The 12349-nt window shown below is 40.0% G+C and overlaps 1 protein-coding gene across 17 annotated transcripts in view; it reads left to right on the forward strand.

The window, feature by feature from the left end:
* Positions 1–12349, forward strand: part of GRM7 (glutamate metabotropic receptor 7) — a 417449-nt gene that overhangs the window by 20553 nt on the left and 384547 nt on the right. For 16 of the 17 annotated variants that reach the window (XM_080387562.1, XM_080387563.1, XM_080387555.1 and 13 more), the window contains 2 exons: positions 5404–7950; positions 9449–9566. The gene's annotated coding sequence lies outside the window, so the exon portion shown is untranslated. Of the gene's footprint in view, positions 1–4412; positions 7951–9448; positions 9567–12349 lie in introns of those variants that run through there. The other variant, XM_080387560.1, reaches the window with a different exon arrangement.

Here is a 12349-nt window from a genome sequence, read left to right on the forward strand (position 1 = left end):
GCTGCAGCTGTTAACTGGCAATGTGGGTGAAACTTTGGGAATTTAACAGCCAGCTAACTGCAAGGGACTGCACTGTCTTCTCTTTAACATCTGGGTGTTCTGGGGGAAGACTGATGTGGAAGTATCAGTTCCCAATAGCAAAATGACAGACAACGACCAGTGCACGGGTCACTGTCTTTGAACACAATTATTCCTGGTTCAAAATTTGCGAGAAGGGCACAACATAATGTCCTCAAAAGGATACAGTATGTCTGCAATAAGTGTAAGTATGTTGAAAGTAAGTATATTGCAGAGTTTGGTCATTAGAGGTGGTGACTGGAGTTACCTTCAGCTCTATCTTACTCCAAAAAAGAATGAGGGCATTAAACGCTTTTGAAGATGGCATCATACTAGAAAGATCAAGTTGCTCTTTTGAAGTGTAGGGAAGCCTCCTGCTGTTGTTTATCCCTGGAATCCAGCAGTGGGATGTGGCACTGCCACGAGAGACATACACATCCCCAGAACATTGCCTAGAGCTTGTGAAGAGAATTAAATAACAGTGTCTCTGTGGGTTTTGGCTGTGTTGTTGGGGTTTTTTTTTTATTATTATTTATTATTATTTTATTTTAAGACAAATATTTTTTCCTTAAGATACAACAGCAAAGCTTTTGGATATTGTACACAGCGCTCAGTATTTTATAACGGGTTGGATTCAGGTTATCTAGTGAGCTTAGGCTGCATCTCTTCCTCCGGTCAGCTCTGGATGTTGGTGTGCAGCTTCCAGGCTGCCTACCTGGCAAGAGGAAAGGGCCAACACAGCAGCTGTTCAGGCTTTCAGCAGAACTGAAGCCCACAAAGTTTTGGAGGTGAGATTGGGTATATTTGCATGAAAATTCAACAAAGCTCAGAAGTGCTTGCTCCTGGCCAGCTGGCCACCTGCCCTGCTCAGCAGAGACTGTCCCCAGAGCTTCTTCAAAGACTTCTGAAGCATCTGAAATCAGTGGGATTTCTGGTACGAGAGAGCAGGTGGATTAGCTTGGCCTTAGAGATTGGGCTACTGATTAATACAGGTGTCCATGCAAACTAATCTCAGAGTTATTTCTCTGTCTGAGAGATTATGAATAACAGAGTCAATTCATAACCTTTTCCAACATTTCATGCAGCTTCAGCCAGGACAAAAATATTTCTTTTTACTTTACACCATTATTACCACCCAGATAACTACAAAGATACAGAATTATAAAATTACTTGCTTCTGCAATCGAGCGGCATTTTTACTGCATGATTTATAGACCTGTGACAAGGAGACCCCTGTCTAATAAAGGGGTTTTCCAAATGAATTTGCAACACTGTCATAGGTTGTACTCCTCACTTCAGTTATTTTGTCTGCCATTTGCTATGGCTGTTAAACAGCTTTAAAAGTAAAGTGTGATTATTCAGAAATCACTTCATAAAACATTATATGCCATTTGCCACCGGTTTTTCCTTTGTCTTGCACAAGGCAAGAGAAACTGCTGAGTTTGAACTAGCGATGGAAAGTTCATTATGGATAATTGTTGATTAGACAGGAAAGTGAATTATAGAAAAGAGATCCAAAGCATCTAATTGTCTTCACCACGGATGTGATGCTTTACAGATGGAAAGAACGTGCAGCTTGCAGTATCATTGGTGGCACTGAGTTTGCCGATAGATCTCTTGCTAATGCAGGCTGGCAGATACAGGACAAATTGCAAAATATTTCACTGCGGTTACAAAGCACATTTTCTTTGTTTGGCTTCTGGAAGATGAATGAATTAATAGCAAATTGTATTTTTAAAGAAAAAATGTATTGGTGATAATGGAGAGTGGGTGCTTTGTTGAGGAGGAAGGTGGAGTCTTGACTATGTGGATAAATAGTTTTAAATCATTTATCTAAGTTTTCCTCTTCAGGCTGATCTGCTAATACTATTGTTCTAAAGATGGGTACCTTATTCCTATCCCAGGCAAAGCACAGAGGCCGATGCCATCATACACATCCAAAAATGGGGCCAGCTTATGGTAAAATGCTTTTATGGACCAGGTGGTCCTTCTTAAGGAGTGAGAAAGATAGGAAATCGTAGTTGCCAGTGCTTTTTTTTTTTTCCCCTTAGATTAATGAAATGCTAAAATAATATCACTAGTCTCAGCTGTCTTAGTATTACTATTATTTGGCTTGCCTTGAGCACAAATACTTGTGTATAGGATGGTATTACATCATCGGAGAGAAGTGAAAGTATGACAAAGTAGGGATCTGGGAAAAGAGTTTATTAATTTGGAGTCAGATGATAACTGATGGAGGTAAAAAAAAGAAATTAAAAACAAAACATGCAGTTAAGGGAAAAAAAAAAAAAAAGGAACTTACTTTCTCTGCCTTTATGTAACTGTGCTACCAAAATCAACCATTCCACAGCTAATGATTATGGATTTTGTGAGCTGGAGAAGAGGCCATGTCCCCCTTGCATAACCATTGTGTGAAAATGTGGAAAGGAAAAGGCCAATCAGCAAAAGAGTGAAAATAAAGATGCCTATGGGGACTTTAGAGTTAACCTAAAAAACGGAATGTTCTACTGAAGCTAATGTGCAAGGTTAAACTTGTACATATTTCTCTCCCCCCAAAAGCCTGCTTTTTCCAAGCCTCATTAACCATTTTGCTGAACATTACAATCATTACTCTTCTGCCAGGTTATATCACATTTTTCAACCTTTTAGGTACAGACCTTAGAATTATTGATCCAATGAATCATATTGACTTAGGTGCTGGCTGCTGCTGAAACACTTCTGTAGAAACCAGGATGTTGGCTAAATATCAAACGTGGGGGTTTTTTTCCCTGAATATTCTTTAAGAAAGGGAGTATTTTTCCACACGGAAAAAGCAGTGGCATGGTGGAATCACCTCTATGCGGTTTCTACAGTACTTCATAATGTTTAAGGCATCTAATGACAACGATGCACAACCACCAAACCAAAAAAAAAAAAAACCCAACAAATTCAAACAGATATATTTTATTCTTTCTTACTGAAAATAATGAGATCTCTGTACCATAGAGGCATTGTGCTTAATACCTGAGGCCAGTTGATATTATTTTGGCATTTTATTTGCTAACTGAATTCATCTGACATACAATGGGAGGAGTATGAACAGGTTTGACTGACTTCTTGGGGTTGTAATCTCCAGCAAAAGAGGGTTTATAAGAATTGCCCAGTTGTACTAACACAATGGCTGTTGATTATATGTCTATAATATCTACAGTGCTACCATAGATATGACAGAAGCAGACAGGCATTGGTTATCCCTTTTTGCCATGTTTTTGGAATGTCAAAAGACTAAGCTATTTGTATGAACAAATTATTTCGACCAAGCTACAGAAAAATCCTGCCTTAGCTGCCAGAGGGCACATGTGTTCATTGCAGTAGGAGCTTTGGATTTTCATCTTGTAATCAGGATTATGGTACTTAAAGAATGGGCCTAGAGTTTATCCACCACACAATTTATTAGTATAACTTAAAATCTAGAATAAGCATGCAGCCAGATGTGATTCTCTCTAAGGCTCTGTTGATGGTTATTGAACCTGAGCATTAAAAATTGAAATAAGGCCTTTTAGAAGAGCTGATGAAATCAACAGCAGTTGGAGATGTAAAGAGTTATCCTGTTCCCAAGATAGGAACCTTAATTACAGAGTTGTTCATAAACCTTGATCAGCTTCTGTAGTGGACATGACAATACAATAATGATAAACTAGTTAAGGCTAGGATTCCCAAGCATCTGCTAAGTCTGAGATGAGACATAAGGGTGAATAGTTTGATCCTGAGAAACTCAACTCTGATACACTGATCTCAGATTGGATCCGTATGTATTTAGGGGAAAAACGAGGACCCTGTGTAGGAATTTGCCCAGGGCAGTCCTGAAAATAAGACTCTATTTATTAAACAAAGTGTAAAGAGAAAGGCTGAAGGATCATATTTGTAGAACAAAGTATTGTCTTTATTTTCATTGTTTCAGTGCCTGCAGGACCAGCAGAGATTGCAACCACACAGCACTAGTGCTGGCTGAGGACAGAAACAACAACCTCCTTGTTTGGAAGAAACCGAAACCTAGACAAGGCAGGGGAAGCACAGATGCTACCTGCCTTGCTCATGCTTCAAGTTGTTACAGGGAATTTGTAACAGTTAGGAACAAGATGTTCTGAGTCTCAGACTCACACTTGAACATCAGGTTTCTCTGTCTTCTACCTCGAGCACTTCACATTTGGTTTTTCTGTTGTACCTGCGCTTCTGAAAGCTGCCAGTGAAATTCTGCACCTTCCCCTGGCATCCCAAATGCTACATGACATCAGCCATAGACAGGAACATAAGACTGTCCCCCAAATAATATACATGAGATACAGTCTCTTTATTAATTATTAGGTAAAATATAATGCTTTCTTTTGTGTTTACAGAATGAAATGCATAATTCACAAGTTTAACAACTCCCAGCACGAAACTGGGATGACAAAACTGCATATGGATGTTCAGTTGACCACAAAATATACATTGGCAATGAACTTAAGACAACATATTTTGGCATATCTGAGTGGCTCTCTGGAAGGCTCAAGAGGAATGAGCTGTATGATTTATTTTGAAGAAAAATATTTAGATAGATATTCAACAGAATTTCCCAATTCACTTATATGTTTTGTTCTTAAAAATAAAGAGATTGAAATAGTTAATAATTTTGAATAAAATTAACTTTTCTTTATCAAAGCGAACAACAACAAAAAAGCTGTGGCAATTCTCTTGCAGCTTTCCAAAACAATTAGGTGGTAAAGACTGCTGAAGAGATTTTCATGTCGTTTCAAACACTGGTTGGAACAATTGAAAGCTACAAATTTTTCTCATTGTGACTTTATTATTGGAAGGGAAATGACTAATTTGGAGTTTGTTATTATTGTTTTATAGTCCATGAAATAGAAGTATATAAGTAAACATTTCCATGAATTTAAATATATGAAATACATAATGTGAAATAGTTAAAAATTAAATAGTACTTCAGCTGAGGCTGAGCTAGGCTAAATTATCACCAGGGCTGAAGCCTGTGGTTTTCAGTACTCCAGCACAGCCTGCCTGGATTGGAGCTGCTGGCAGGTTCCACACTGAACACCATCCTGTTGATGCAACTGGGCCCTTGACCTTGGCTGGCCACACAGCTCGGTTCTCTTGGTCCGGGTGGCCCCCACTGCTGCACGAGGGGCCAGCAGTGAGACTGGGCCAGCACTGCTGTGCCGGGATGCTCTCACCGCAGCCTTGACCATCAGGTCAGTGAGACGGATGCTGTAGCCAAAGCACATGCCACCTTTGGCTTATGAGCCAGCTTCTACTGTATCATTATGATTTTATTTCTGCAAGTAATGAAATGCTCTCTCTTACTAGGTCTGGTTTTCATAGTAACCTGTTCCTTGAGGTCAAACATATTGTCCCACAGGAATCTCGGTGAGCAACATATCTACATCCTCTGGTCATAAAGCTGTACCTCGAGCAAACATCTTCATAAGGCAGAAGGGGTGAGGACCACCTCAGGTGTGAAGCCGGTGCATACTGCTGGCCAGGAGCTCTGAGGTGAGGGTTGACCCCAGGTGTTTTGTGGATAATACATTTGATACTACTTATTCACCACTGAGAGCTACAACCCTTCTGAGAGGCATCTCTCTCTCTCTCTCATACTATAACACCCCTGTAATTCATTTAAAGATGACCTGTATTTAAGAATTATTGTATATTGCCTTTCAATGATACTTCTTAACCTGATTTTTTTCTTATTTTCTATCTCAGTTTGAGTATATAAGTGAATAACAATGTACGAATAACACTTGAAAGACTGGGTTCCTCACCTTCAAACGACTGTTGATTAAAGTAGTTCCCGTAATAGGGCAGCAATGAGAGGCATGTTTTCCTGTGTGGATACTCTACCACATAATGAGGTCTGGATTTATATCGTAGCCTTTTTCTTCCTAGAAATGCCAATATAAATCTTGTTCCTTTACATGACAGTCCAGGGTCTGCCTTGCTCCAGCTTGTTCATTCCTTAGGAGCTCTAATCTGTTCTTTGACTTTCATCCAGCTGTACTGCCCCAGGTAACTCCATACAGCTACGCACCAGATGCTCTTCCTGGCATTTCACCTTGCTTTTCACCTCGCCTGCACAGTCTAACTGTCCCTGAGCTCTACCCGAGAGGAATTTTTTTCCAGGATATTTTGATCCTCATCCAGACCATATGTATTTCCTTCCTTCCCTTTCAAATGCAGTAAATGTGTTGCTGGAAGCGGACGTCCCTGTCAATCCCCTTTCTCCCCAGAAGCTGAAAAACACTCTCTCTATCCCGCATCTTACTCTGCCAGTGCTTGCTGTCACCTCTGTGCATGCCTCCCTCAACTCCCTTTATGTGTTACACCACCCTTGTGCATAGGAAAAAAAGGTCAATCATTTTTGTAAGCTGTTATGTTAACCTTTAAATCCCTTTTGAAATATTGCTGTGCTCTGATGGCTGCAGCTCGCCCCTCTGGCACTGGTTAGGTAAATGACAAGTTGTAACTTCTGCTCCCTGTTATTTCGCTGTCCCTGTCTCCCAACCTTTGCCACTCTCTGTTTTTCCCTCCTGTGTAGCATCCTGTCCGTCACACAGGTTATTATCTTGCCAGCTGTCTCCTCTGCTCTATTTATTAGAATGCCAAGAAAAATGGGATCCTGAATCCTGATTTCTAGGCTATACCATGAAGAATAAGCATTATGATAATTGGTATCATTCTGATTTATTCCATTATAGTATCCATTTATAGCACATGAGCTTCCTTGTACAGTAACGATAGAGATAAATTTTGGCCCCTTATTTTTCATAACCACTTGCTAGCTGTATATCATCCATTTTCTTCTCATTTAGGCACTTGCTTCTACTTCGGGAAAAAAAAATATCCCAGTTGTCTAGGTAATAAAGCTGGTGAAACAAATTCTGAAGTGCATTTTACAATTGAATTTGATTGTGATAATTTTTCATGTGTTAAAAAAAGAGCATACTGGCTTTCCCTGGGAAATGTTTGGGTTTATGTACTGTTGGGATTTCATACATCCATAACTTTTAGTCATGTGGAAGATCTCTCTTTTTTTTTTTTTTTTTTTAATCATTGGAACACAGAAACATCCCAGCATTTACTAGCCAAGTTCACTGAAAAATTATATATTATAATTTAATGAGGCCTGAAGTTGTGCAGCTAAATGAAACAAAAACTTTAAGTTCTGTGAATCTGAAATTTGAAAGTACACCTCCCTGCAAGTTTGGCATAAATACCTAGGGGGAGAAGCAAAAAAAGAGAAACACCAGATATACTTCAAATGAAGTGAGTGGGATCTGGCTACTGCAATGGGTCTGGATACTCCTCTGGGGAGCTTTAGTCAAGAAGACTTTCGCATCCAGAAGTCAGGTGTCGGGCCACCAGAGATGATATCTCTTTCAGGCTGCAAGTGCCATTCCTGCCATGCCACCAGCTTGTACATGCAGGTTCATCCAGCAAAACTTGGGCTGGTTTCATTGGGGCCTGAAAGCTGGACAATAGGTTTGCCTTTGAGGGATGATGCTCCCCTGAGGCTGTCAGGGTTTCAGGGTCTTGGGGCAGCACAGCTGCCGTGGGCTGCTGGCGCTTCCGCTTACTCCATGGTGTGGTGTTCTCCATCCCTCATGGTCCTCCACCTTCATGCCTCACAGGGCATTGTGTCCCTGGATAGAAAGGGGGGACTGTAGATGTCAGGTTTTCGAAGCAAGTCCAGCATGCTCCCACACCCATCTGCATGGGCTTGCCATGTGGAAATCAGAGCTGCATAAATGCTCTCACCAGGGTTCATGTGCAGTTTCTTTTGTGATCCGTTACAGGTTTCTTTTCATGGTTGGCCAAAGCATGTCCTGGATTGGCTCCACCTCTCTTTTCAAAGTAAGACTCACTCTTTTGACTGCCCCCTGAAATGACATATTTTGCTGTGTTGTTTTAATGACAAAAACTACTGACAGACATCTTGGCTCTTACTAGTTATCCCATTGCAGAAATTTCCTTGACCCTTTGGGATGTCAGGGTGGGGGGTCAGCAAAACGGTCCTCTCAGAAACCCCTGAAGAACATCCTGTTGCTCCAGGCAACACAGATGCTCCCTTCTCCCCACTCCTCTTACCTCTCCTTTCCTAGTCAGTAAACATGAATTTATCAACCAAATGTTCTTATTTATTTTGTATTAATAACAGGGAAATTGAAGAAATATTCAGATATGTTGGAAATGCTCCTATTGCAAAAGAATGAGAAATTATCTACATGGTTGTTCTGTGATATTGTTGCTCAGCTGCAGTCCTTGGGAGATCGCCACAATTGTTCACATTCAAACAAAGGAGTCTAATGGAAGTGTTTTAATCTGTTGATCAGCTATTCAGAGAGAAAAGGATGGCCATGCTAGGTGTCTTTGGAGACTGGAAATGAGTGCAGCAATAGTAATCAGGATATTTGTATTTATTCACACGTATTAGCAAGCTGTTGTGTGCATAACATTGCTGGAGGTTTCTTTAGCTTCAGACTTTGTCACTCCCTGCACCTTGGGCCATGTAAAGAGGTCCAGGTTTAGTTTTGTTGCTGATCTTGATCTACGGAAACCAGGAAGCTCAGCTCCCTGTTACAGATTGGAGTGGAAAGATCTGCTGGAAAGTCATTCACAGAAGCTACTTTAGATGCCTGTTCTGCTATTGCCTTTCCGATGGTGTAATTCATTTATTTATTTATTAAATCTGATTTAAAGAAAGGGGTTTCTGATGGGCATCCAGCTTTTAGAACTTTCAGACTGTCAAAGATGTTTTTTTGTAAGATCCCTAACTGCACAACCCTGCATAGTTTTCTGTCAGGGCAGGCATCAACAAGGACAAAACCTCCTTTAGGCACCATGAAGTTGATGGGAAGTTCTCTCCTCTTCCTTCATGCTGTGAATATTGTGATCAGATAACAAAAGTCTTGGTGCCACGGGAGTGACAGTAGAAGACTGTCAACAGTAAACATTTTATTAGAGCTTGACAGGTTGAAGGAGATTTGTCTCAGGTCTCACAGGTAATGAGATCTTACCAGCATCCCATCACACACTGTCATTCCTCGTTTCACAGAAAATCATTTTACAACACAGCCTACAATCCTCCTGGTCCCTGCTGTTGCATGAATGCTTGCCTGGAGTCAGCTGGAGAGGGGAGATGTATCTTCTCCTGCTGAGACAAGCCCCCCCCGAGCACCAGAGGAAGGGCAGAGGGGAGCAGGAGGGCTCTGCGCCTGCCTGCTTAACAGTTTGTGTTTGTGCCACACAAGCTGCTTAGGGGGGATATTCATGTGACAAATATGCAATTAAGTTATTTCTTAAAGTATAGTCTTTTCAATAAGTTAGAAATAACTTTGCCTCTTGTTTGCAGTATCCATAAGAAGGAAGATGAGAGGTGGCTGTGGTTGACCAAAACCAAAGAAAGGGTGTGATTCAGCTTTGAGCAGTCTTCGGTTGTAAAAAACCAGCAGTAAACGAAGTTATATTAGGTAAGAGAAATTTGTTTCACCCATGCACTCATAACAACTGTAAGGAAAGAGGGTTTAGGGAATAAGATAAACTTTATGCGTCTTTAGTTGTATTTAGGTTCTGCACTGTGTTTAGAAAGATGAAATATCTTTCACTGCATTTATTTTCTTACCAAAATGATATATACACAGACTCTCCCAAATCCCAGCTTGTCTGTGAATAACTTGGTGAAGGAAAGAGTCTCTGGAGAAATATGTGGCTCACTCCAACACATGTGGACAGTCAGAACTGGCTGAAGCTTGGTGAAAATTACAGCACTGAGTAAAAATTTCCTCTAAAAAGGAACAGACCAACTAGCAGTCCTATTCCTGGTACCCTATGGCTACAAAATAGTGCTATATCAATTTCAATAAATTCACATCATTTTATGTCAGACTCTGTAGGTGATACCAGAGGAACCAACAATAATTAGTTTTTTGTTGCTATGGTTTCAAATACATGTCAAAGTAAAGCACATTATATAGAACTTTTAATTAAGACAAACTAACTTCTGTTAAGCACTTATTTCTCTCTCTCTCTCTCTCTCTCTCATTTCTCTATGTTATGCCTTTCTGCATTGCCAAAAACTGTTCAGCTGTTGCCTCAAATGGCCAGACAGTATCACTTTACCCAGAGGAACATGCTATACTTCAGTAAAAGAAAAATATCTTCCTTCACAGGAATTGGATCCTTAAAAAATGTATTCCGAAATAAGTGAAAAGAAAGGACGTGAAATGCACAAAAATGTCGATATTGAGAATGTAGATTTTGTTCATCATCTACTACCTGAAGCCCTTGTGCTGCTGCTTGTATTAAATTATATATCACATCTTTTCTGACTATTTTTACTATTATCTTTCCTGTTACCTATTCTTTCCCCAACTCATCATCTTCCTTCCCCTTTGTAAAAATGTTATAAAAGAGAAAATTACTGAGTTTGGGGATCAGATGAGAAGAAAATTATGTGCTTCCTGTCTGTATGATCAACCCTTACTTGTGATTGTATCCGCTGCTGGTGAGGCAAATAACTGTGGGACCTGTGTAATAGCTTCAACTGAGTGAATTATTTCTGATGAATAGTAAATACTTTGCTAGTTATTCTGACAGTATTTTCAGATTTGAGGTCAATTAATACTAGTTGAATATGCTGGATATGAAAGGAAAAAAACAGGAAAAGATCCACAAACCTGCTAGGAACTGTTTGTTTTGTATATGTATATCTGTATATTTTGTGGAACATGGAGACAGGTTTTGTTCATTTTCTTTAAAAAAGAAACAAATTTTTTTCTGTTTCACTAGTCAGGAGAATGTCTTCAGCTCTTGGTTATCCTGCTAAGGCCTGGCTGGGATCTTTCACTGGGATCAGTGGGTGAATTCCACTGGCGCACGAACTGATGCCCTACTGAACATCACAGCGGTACAGTTGGCTGAGCATATCAAGAGTCAATGCAGGATTAACTTTCTGCATTTGAGAAATTCCACACATTTCACTTAAAAGACAAATGATAGCAATATTTACACATCCCTTCTTATCAACCAGGGAATTGAAAAGAAATATATATAAGTAAAATGCTTTTGGAGCCATTTGTGGTGATTATACTGATTAACTCCCCAAGACTGAAAGCATCGGATTCTCTGAGTTAGTTTTGACTGTTCTTTGCTAGTCCGCAGGCTGATGGGGGTGTTGCTATTCTTTGAGCATGGGCACATACATTTTATGTCTAAGATGTGAGCAGAAGCATATAGCTCTTTTCCTTTTAGAGAAGCAATAAATGTACAAGTGTTTCAATCTGAATTGAGATATTAGCAAAGTAATTAAGGAGACAGTCTCATGGAGTCGGAGAACTCGTATTGGGAGCTCAGCGCCTGCGGTGAGATGCTGAATAGCCATCAGTAAGAGAGACTATCATGCTGCTCCCTGAGTAAAGAACTTGCATAGCATTTCAAGTACATTTGCTAAAATGCATATAATGATGATAGAGCTAGGGTGAGTTTCAGTCTGTGGCTTTTTCCCCCTGGTAAAATAAATGAGGGTTATTTTTTCTGACCCTGCTGTGTGTTAGTGTAGCGTAAAAACCCTATTTATTGAAAAATAGGTTGCACAGTGAGTTCTAGGGCTTGAATCTACTCTCAAATAGCAAGAAATAGACTGTGGCTTTCCTATAGCATTGAAGACCGTAAGGGTTTAAGAGTGAATTATGTGCTTTTAATAGGACGTTAACTTGAGATAATGTAACTTCATTGATAAGCCTCAGAATATACTTTAAATAGATTTTTGTACTTGGTAGCAGTCTTGACTGTATCTCATTACAACTGGAATTGAAAACAAAACTCCTATATCCTCAGTGGAAAAACCCACTGTAGCGTGGCATAATAATATTGCTGTTTATGTAGGCATTTGCTGCTTAAAGTCTGTTTCTAAGGCAAAAGAGATGTTGACCTTTGTATGGCTCAGCCAGAAATCCCTGATTGTCTGTGTAGAGGATATCTCTCTGTCGGCAGTGGTACGAACCCCAAACAACGCAGAGAGACTTTTTTTTAAGTGGCTAATACCTTTAAACACTTCATGTCTGTGAAGAGTAATGCTTATGTGTATTAGCAATGAGTACTTAATTTTAAAATAGTAATTTACAAAGATAATACAGGACTAAACCTAAATTAATTTCACCTGCTGGCACCTTTCTAGTTTGCCCAGCGTTTTCATACTCAGGCCTAGCGCCTGTTCCCTCAGGGGGAGCCTGGATGACAGGCAGCAGGGTACCGA

The sequence above is a fragment of the Falco punctatus genome (assembly GCF_963210335.1).
Source record: "Falco punctatus genome assembly, chromosome: 4".
Taxonomy (NCBI): domain Eukaryota; kingdom Metazoa; phylum Chordata; class Aves; order Falconiformes; family Falconidae; genus Falco; species Falco punctatus.